The 8,864-nt window shown below is 40.2% G+C and overlaps 1 long non-coding RNA gene across 2 annotated transcripts; it reads right to left on the bottom strand.

Moving 5' to 3' along the window:
* LOC107655185 (uncharacterized) lies at window positions 1-616 on the bottom strand. 2 transcript variants are annotated; one of them, XR_001630400.1, is made up of 4 exons: window positions 544-616; window positions 392-468; window positions 177-312; window positions 1-95 (listed from the first exon to the last, which is right to left on the bottom strand). It is a non-coding gene; the product is annotated as an uncharacterized LOC107655185 (long non-coding RNA). The 2 variants fall into 2 exon arrangements; XR_001630398.1 differs by having other exon boundaries at window positions 1-312.
* Between the last annotated feature and the right edge of the window lie 8,248 nt (window positions 617-8,864).

The following is an 8,864-nucleotide window of genomic DNA, read 5'->3' as shown; positions in this document are numbered from 1 at the left end:
ACTAAATATAAAGCAAACACTACAACTAATAAATAAATCTCAAATTTTAGTGGGAAAGAAACGGTGGCCGCTAAATCCGAGAGAGGATTTAAAACCTGTAATTAAAACCAATTGACATTTTTATTGCACGTAAAACCCCCATATTTCACCATAAAACAAACAAAATACTCACGTACCTTCCAACATTGCGCTATGACTCACTTTGATGACTGGACGTAACAGTCTCACTAAAGGCAGAAGTGGGTTGCAATGCAGTATATTCTGTACAAATGGACACTCGCAACTCAGCCGAGTATGAACACAAGAGCGAACCTAAAATAACACATCCTAAATTTATGGCACCGCATTTCATATCAATTTCACTTATCAATGAACTTGGCCATGCACTCACATTAGGTAGCTGAAACCCCGCGGAGTTGCACGCACACCGCGTTTTCGGATCAACAGGTCATCAGCACGGAAATAATCCTAAAACACATTAGCGGGCATATTATACTAACATCATTAAATTCAACTCCTATGCATAAAAGCATATTTACTCACGCTAAATTGTCGAGAGCAGCAATCACACACACGAGCAGTTCTTCCAACGCGCCAATACAGGAGAGCAAACCACATACACACTCGTTCACCGAGCGGAGAATACAACACTTATGCCCATCATACCCATCCCAATCTCAAGGTCTAAAAGGAACATATAGGGAATTCGCTTACGCTGAATTTGGGGGAACTTGGTCTTCCGGGGATCGCACCGGCCTTGGAAGTTTAAATGGATTTGAATGCAAGCCAGCCCTCGTTCTAACAGACCGGCGGAAACAGAATTCTGACTGTTCCTGCTCTAATTCCCGTTCTAACCGATCGTGGGGGCCAGGAACTGGTTCAGGAAAGTCAGAAAAATCAGATACCCGCTCCACTGGACACTGGGAATCCAGAGGGTCAATGACCTGTTTGGTTAAACACCGGATCAACTCCCGCTCACTCGAATCTTCACTAGCTGCTGCTGCTGGTGAACCTCCCTCCTGGGCTACCTGTACGCATTCTTCACGTGCACCGCTGAGTCTTGTCGTCTTACCTTATAGACGGTGCCTACCCCATCCAAGCATTCTACTACCTCATACACCTTAGAGCCCCACACATCTTGGATCTTATGCCGGCCTGGGAAATGATTCTTACGCAGAACCAGAGTACCTACTGGCAAAATAGGCACAGACTCTGGATGATGGCGTGCGCGCTGGGCTGCTGCCACTCCCAGCTGTTCCCTGTTCCCTAGCCTTAACGTACACCAAGGCCAAATGGTCCCGATGACTCACCACCAAGTCTTGAGCTGTTGCCAGCATGTCTGCAGATAACTCAAGGGGTTGTTGTCTGTAAATACCACAAATTTAGCTCCCAGCAAATATTCCCGAAACTTCTCGGAGATGGCCCACTTAAGGGCCAAGAGCTCCAGTTTCATTGAACTGTAGTTTGACATGTTCCTTTCTGTAGGGCGCAAGCCCCGACTAGCATAAGCAATAGGCCTCCGCTGACCCTCCTGTTCTTGAGACAATACTGCACCTAGACCGACCTGACTAGCATCTATCTCTAACACAAATGACTTAGAGAAATCGGCATAGCCTAACACTGAGACCTCTACCAGCGACCTCTTCAAAGCCACAAAGGCATTCTCCAAAACTTCTGTCCATCGTCCTTCCAACAAAGTATTAGTGCCTGAACCTCGCTTCTTTCCCTTACCTTGGAGCTCCCCCACTAATCTGTGTAGAGGTGCCACATATCGAGCAAACCCCTTTACAAACCTTCTGTAGTATGATGCAAAACCCAAAAAGGAGCACAACTCCAAAAGGTTGCTGGGTCGCTTCCAGTTGGCTACAGCACTGATTTTCTCTGGGTCGGTGGACACTCAATGGGAGGAAATTATGTGACCAAAATACCTAACTTGTTTTTGGAAAAAATTGCATTTTTGGAATTTCAACTTCAAATTATTCTGTTTCAGACGCCCCAAGACCATCTCCAACCGTTGAAGACTCTGGATGATGGCGTGCGCGCTGGGCTGCTGCCACTCCCAGCTGTTCCCTAGCCTTAACGTACACCAAGGCCAAATGGTCCCGATGACTCACCACCCAGTTTTGAGCTGTTGCCGGCATACTCTCTTCCTCAATCCCTAAAAGGGCATCCACAGGAAGCCTTGGCTTCTGGCCAAACATAAGCTCATAAGGGGAGTAGCCAGTGGATTGATGGGCAGAGGTATTATAGGCAAAGAGTAACTGTGGTAAAAACTGTGGCCATACCCTTTTATTTTCCATGGGCAGAGTACGCAATAGATCGTGCAAGGTGTGATTAAACCTTTCACACTGCCCATTTCTCTCAGGATGGTATGCGGTGGTCCTACTCTTCTGAACCCCATACACATGCGAGTATTCGCGCAACGACTCTCCCTCCAGCTGGCGACGTTGGAAAAACTGCTTCTGCAAACCAACCAAAGACTGAGAACAACCATACATATCAAGTAAGACTGTAAAGATTTTTTCAGGATCATCTCTATCACTAGAGGGGCGAAACTTTACTTCAGCCTTAGCTTCGCCATCTAAAAGATCATAGACAAACAAAGCTTTCTCAGGCACTGGGACTGGACGAACTATCAAAAGACCTACGTACTTCTTCAACCCAATCTTCTATTGTCAACAAATCAATAGCCCTTTTCCCAGAGAACCTGGGGCATTTTCTTTCACGTGGAACATAAACATAACATTCAGATGCAGATGTATTAACAAATGGACGGCCATCAACATCACACGAAGTCTTCAATCTGTTGCAACCACCGTTTCCTTTCCCACCACACCAAATACACACTTTAAAATAATAAAACCCTTTGCACTCAGGCTTATTTAATGTAACCCTGCCGACTACGCCAATAATGTGACCTCAAATATATGGCTGTTAGGAATGTCGGCCAAATGTACTACGCCACCCCCACTTTCTAGGGTAAGGGACCCTAACAATGATATCTTTAACACAGGTAGTTCAAATAAATGAACTAGAAGCCAGAGTACAAAAGGTTAATACTTTATTAGAATGACAGATATAATCCTTTTCCATAGATAATGTTATTAAAATAATAACCGGGTTGACAGAATTGTTCCAAAAAAAGGATATAAATACAAAACTGAAATAAAGTAAACCAACTTAAATTAAACTATTAAATTACATTGTATAAAACCAATGATGAATATGATACCCAAGATAAGGCAAATCAACCCTGAATCATAGACTGGATAACACACCACATGGGAGGAAACAGAAACCCAAAATTATTCAAAACCACTCAAACCATACCTGAAACACAAACAAAATCACACAAACCAAAAGTAAGACCTCCCATACCGTGGTACACCAATCAATAAAACAAAATTCACAACAAAATGAATATCATAAAATCACAAAAGTTATAATACCATGAACACCCAATAAACTAAATATAAAGCAAACACTACAACTAATAAATAAATCTCAAATTTTAGTGGGAAAGAAACGGTGGCCGCTAAATCCGAGAGAGGATTTAAAACCTGTAATTAAAACCAATTGACATTTTTATTGCACATAAAACCCCCATATTTCACCTTAAAACAAACACAATACTCGCGTACCTTCTACCAACATTGTGCTATGACTCACTTGACTGGACGTAACAGTCTCACTAAAGGCAGAAGTGGGTTGCAATGCAGTATATTCTGTACAAATGGACACTCGCAACTCAGCCGAGTATGAACACAAGAGCGAACCTAAAATAACACATCCTAAATTTATGGCACCGCATTTCATATCAATTTCCCTTATCAATGAACTTGGCCATGCACTCACATTAGGTAGCTGAAACCCCGCGGAGTTGAACGCACACCGCGTTTTCGGATCAACAGGTCATCAGCACGGAAATAATCCTAAACACATTAGTGGGCATATTATACTAACATCTCATTAAATTCAACTCCTATGCCTAAAAGCATATTTACTCACGCTGAATTGTCGAGAGCAGCAATCACACACACGAGCAGTTCTTCCAACGCGCCAATACAGGAGAGCAGACCACATACACACTCGTTCATCGAGCGGAGAACGAGAACAAACGCCATTTCATTGAAGCCCGCGAGACTTTAAACGTCACCTGTCCTATCGCGTCACCTACCCCTTAAAGGCACAGCAAGCTCATTCCGGTTACAATTAATAAAAGTTAATAACTTTCCCATCATAAATTCACAATAAACCCCCAAGAAAAGACATTCAATTCACACTTTAAAAGTGTGATGTCAGTGTATTAGATAAAAAATATCAAACCAAGTGGCATCTGCAAACAAATGCTACTATGAGGCTTTCTTCACTTTTTTGCAATGCCTTTTAACTGCTGTCAAGGTGATTTTATAGCAAATGTACAGCATGAAGACGAGTTCACCTAGCAGAGTAACCACAGGTTTAGTTCACCATATTAGCATAAACACAAGTTTGACAACCAGATTTTTTCTTCATTTTGAACAATACATATATTATTTTATAATTTGGTACAAATTTATGTGTGTATATATGTATATACACCGTATGTATGTATGTGCATATCTCTGTGTGTGTGTATGTATATAAAATAAATACCACTTTTTTTATTTTATTTTTTTTAAATAATGCAATGACAATGCATCCATATTCTTTTGGGGCCACTTTTTTCCAGTTCTGTCAGAAAGCAGAAATTTTCTCTCAGTTAGTTCCCTGTAACAGGTTTTATTTCTCATGGTTTGGATTGTCCTGAGAATCATTCAGCAGTATAGATTTACTTTTGCTTGTATCTCTTCTGCTTTTCAACATAACACCACAACAGGTTATAGAGAATTGAGAATACAGAACTCATGACACCACTTTTAATACAAACTGACCATCTGAGAGTCTAAGGCTCGAATTATGAAACATTACTACTGCAGAACCATCATTTCAATATGTTTTTGGGAGAGGGGGAGCAGGGGCGCCGGACAGGGGGTAATAGTGGAACTGAGTAACAGGGGCCCATTGCAATCAGGCACGTGCACAGGTAGGGCTCAACCTGTGCAGAGCACATTATATATGGTCACACTCACAGCATGGTTAATGTTTACGATGTTAATATGCATATTTGCTAGCTAGCTAATTTTTGAATGTAGTATTCTATACTCTCCACTTATCATTAAGATGTAACCAGTAAAAAAAAGGGGCGGTGCCCTTTTTCAGTTTCAGCACATGCCCCTCAAAAGGTCTGTGCACGGCCCTGATTGCAATCGCGTACATACTAAATGTGATTGTGCTATCGCAAACCCCCTCACCCACAGAATGTGATTTTGAGGGGGCCCCATAGCAAATTCAGTGCACAGGGCCCAGAATTCTTAGAGACGGCCCTGGGGGGAGGCTTTTATAATAAAAAAAAAAAAAACTGACAACAAATTTTATCAGTATAGAGTGCAGGCTGACAAGAGAAGGATAAGTGAACGTTATGTGTTAAAGGAATAATTCACACAAAATAAAATTTTCTAAAAGTATACTCACCTTCAGGCCATCAAAATGTAGATTACATTACAACACTTGCTCACCAATGGATCATCTGCAGTGAATGGATGCCATCAAAATGACCCTAAACAGCTGATAAAAACATCACAATAATCCACAATTAAGACGTGTTTAACCTGAAATCATTGTTTCTTTCTAAAATACAAGTCCTCTATCCATAACATTGCTTTCTCCAGATATTATATGATAACACATGTTGTTTACTTTTAGAAATGTCAATGTTTTAGAAGCAAAATATACAAACATATGTTTCTTAAGATGGTTGCATGCAGCATTATATTTGTGGAGTGAGTGTTTTAGAACAAGTCTTTGAACAATACTGTGAACGAAAACCACGGAAAATATTAGATCTGCTTAGCTGTCAGTTGCAGAATGCATAAATGCACTTTCTGGAGATTATTTTCTCCAGTCTTGTGGACAATGCACATAAATCACACCACCTACTGGCATAATGATATAACCTGAATGGTCAGTGAGTGAATCGACCAAAGCTTTTTGGTGAATGGATTTAACAAGAATCAATTCACTTAGGGTGCTTTCACACCTGGCCCGTTGTTTCGGAACCTGGCTCGTTTCCCCTTAGCTCGGTTCGTTTGGGCATATGTGAACACGGCAATCGCGCCCGGATCCGCGCCAAAACAATCGGTCCGAGATCGCCTGAACGAGGTGGTCTCGGCTCGATTGAAAACTAACTCTGGAGCGGTTCGGTTGTAGTGAGAAAGCAATCCGATCTAAGGGACCAACGAACCAGGCTATATCACAATGTATAATGGGTAATTACGTAAGTTCCGTGAAAAGCATTAGCTTTGTTGTTTTGCTAATACTTCAAAATGAACCTGTGAATGTCTGTGGGTGAGCACGTCTTCGCCATTCAAAATAAAAAAAGCGCACTTTTTCATTTTATAATGCCCCTTATTGCTCCTCTTTGTAGGTGCATTTTAAAAATGTTTTCCCAATCAATCCTGGACTCCTGCTCAAAATGATAAATTATAACGACAGCTATACCAAAAAAAAACAACAATAATAAGCCCGCGAAGCTGTTATTGTTCCATCCTGACGGATGACATGCGTGACAGCTAAGTGGAATCCCGGAAAATAAACCATGAAACTTTGACCAATGAGATAACAGTTTACTCGCGCGTGCGTGACTTGTATTAACAAATTTGGTCCGTTTTGAAACTTTGCCGTGTGAAAGCGAACCACACCAAGAATAAAAAGCAACATTGTAATAATTTTAATCCCTGTTTCGGAACAAAGCAATCGATCTACAGGTGTGAAAGCACCCTTAGATAAATCAAAATTCACAAAATATGACACAACAGGCTATTAAGCTGTTTTTTGCTATTTTGATTATGACGTTGCACCACAATCCTAAAATAAAACCAATATCCACAAAAAGAGATCACAGCAATTCGTACATATTTTACAAGGTGACTAATTAGTGGGAATTTGTATGAAGGACCACCCCTAACCTCGTGCCTAAACCTACCCCTCACAGAAATCGCACAAAATCGTACAAGGGATGTCATACCAATTTGTACGAATTCGTACGGATTAGCCACCTCATTAAAAACATTTGAATTATGCACATAGTATAACTGGTCCTTCTAAAATGTCATGTAAACTCTTTAGTCCGACTGAAATTGCACAAGGTGTTTTTTTTTTTCCTTCCAGATCTAGACAATTGTGGCTCAGCTTCAAAATGTATGTTAATTGGATTACAATTGGCCTCAACATTGTGCTGGACAGATTAGCAAAACAATGTGTAAAAATAATAATAATGTGTGCAAATAAAACTCCTTTTGCATAATAAAAAAATCTTCCAAAAGGCCTCTATATACAACCATTTAACATGTTATGAACATCACTGTAGACCAGGTGAAGTAACTGTGAAATGTGGTGTGACTTTTTTTTTAATTTCCTTTATGAGTAGGTGGATGAAAACACACAAGGTGGATGCCTCTGCCCCACAATCACCTCGTGTTTCTCTTTCAGAAAACAAAGCAAACTACATACAGTATTGTGTGATCAACAGTGTTGCACAGTTTGATTAACAAGGTGCATATTTACTTTTTTTATTTCAGAGAACTTTATACAGAACTCATTAAATACTTGGAGGTGTGAAAAGGAATAGAAACACTCAAATGACATGAGTGAGCTAAACATTTGAAGCTATGAGTACACTTTCCCCTAGAGGGAAAGTAAGACACAGTTTAAGTAAAACTTCACTTTAATTTAAACTTCAAAACGATGATAACTTGGCACCAAAAGGTGCTCATGTCTAAAAGAGTGTTAAAACGTTGTTTGTACTACACACATCAAAACATCAGTAAGCATATGGTTATTGACTTTTGGTTATTGAGTATGTTAGAGACAGAAGTTCCAGATAACAGAATTATGCTTATATTTAGATCTCTTTTAGGTGTATGAGCCATTACAGTTTGGCTAATAAAAATGGTTTACTAAAATATACATTCTAATAAATAAGACATTTAGTGTTGTTTATGTTGTGATTAAATGTTTGTATTTATACTTTCAGACTGGATACCTATCAGTTAGAAGACGTTATATGTGTTCAGATCATTCAGATAATGACAAATGTGTGTGTGTATGTGAGAGAGAGAGAGAGAGAGAGAGAGAGAGAGAGAGAGAGAGAGAGAGAGAGAGAGAGAGAGAGAGAGAGAGAGAGAGAGAGAGAGAGAGAGAGAGAGAGAGAGAGAGAGAGAGAGAGAGAGAGAGAGAGAGAGAGAGAGAGAGAGAGAGAGAGAGAGAGAAAGAGAGAATGAGAGAGTGAGAGAGAGAGAGAGAGTGAGAGAGAGAGAGAGAGTGTGCGTGTAAGCAATAAGGTACGAGAGGCCGTGCTGTATCATAAAGTCACGGCTGAAGAGCTGTTTTTCGAATACTATGAATTTGGATACACTACTTTTTTGGCATACTGTTTTTGCCTACTAGTACGGAAGTATTCAATTTTGGATGCAGCGGAAGTGTGGAATGTTGGACACTTCATGCACTCAGCTGTTGCAGCTTTAATTTAGAGGAGAGAGAGGCAGGGGCTATCAGATTCCGATTTTGAATGTCAAAATAATAACCTTATATAGTTCATACACTACATGGTTGAATACATAGTGTATAAGTACATAGTGTATAGTGTGTCATTTGGGACACAACTTAAGTTCTCATTTGCATCTTATGTTCTTAAGAGTTCTCAAGTTCTCAACTGCACACAATGTTACGTCAAAAACACAAAGTTCACATAGTCGGTTATGTCAGTGAATGTACGTGCATATTAG

Source organism: Sinocyclocheilus anshuiensis, unplaced genomic scaffold (assembly GCF_001515605.1).
Source record: "Sinocyclocheilus anshuiensis isolate Anshui unplaced genomic scaffold, SAMN03320099.WGS_v1.1 scaffold1231, whole genome shotgun sequence".
Classification (NCBI taxonomy): domain Eukaryota; kingdom Metazoa; phylum Chordata; class Actinopteri; order Cypriniformes; family Cyprinidae; genus Sinocyclocheilus; species Sinocyclocheilus anshuiensis.
This window is presented reverse-complemented; position numbering and strand designations above follow the sequence as displayed.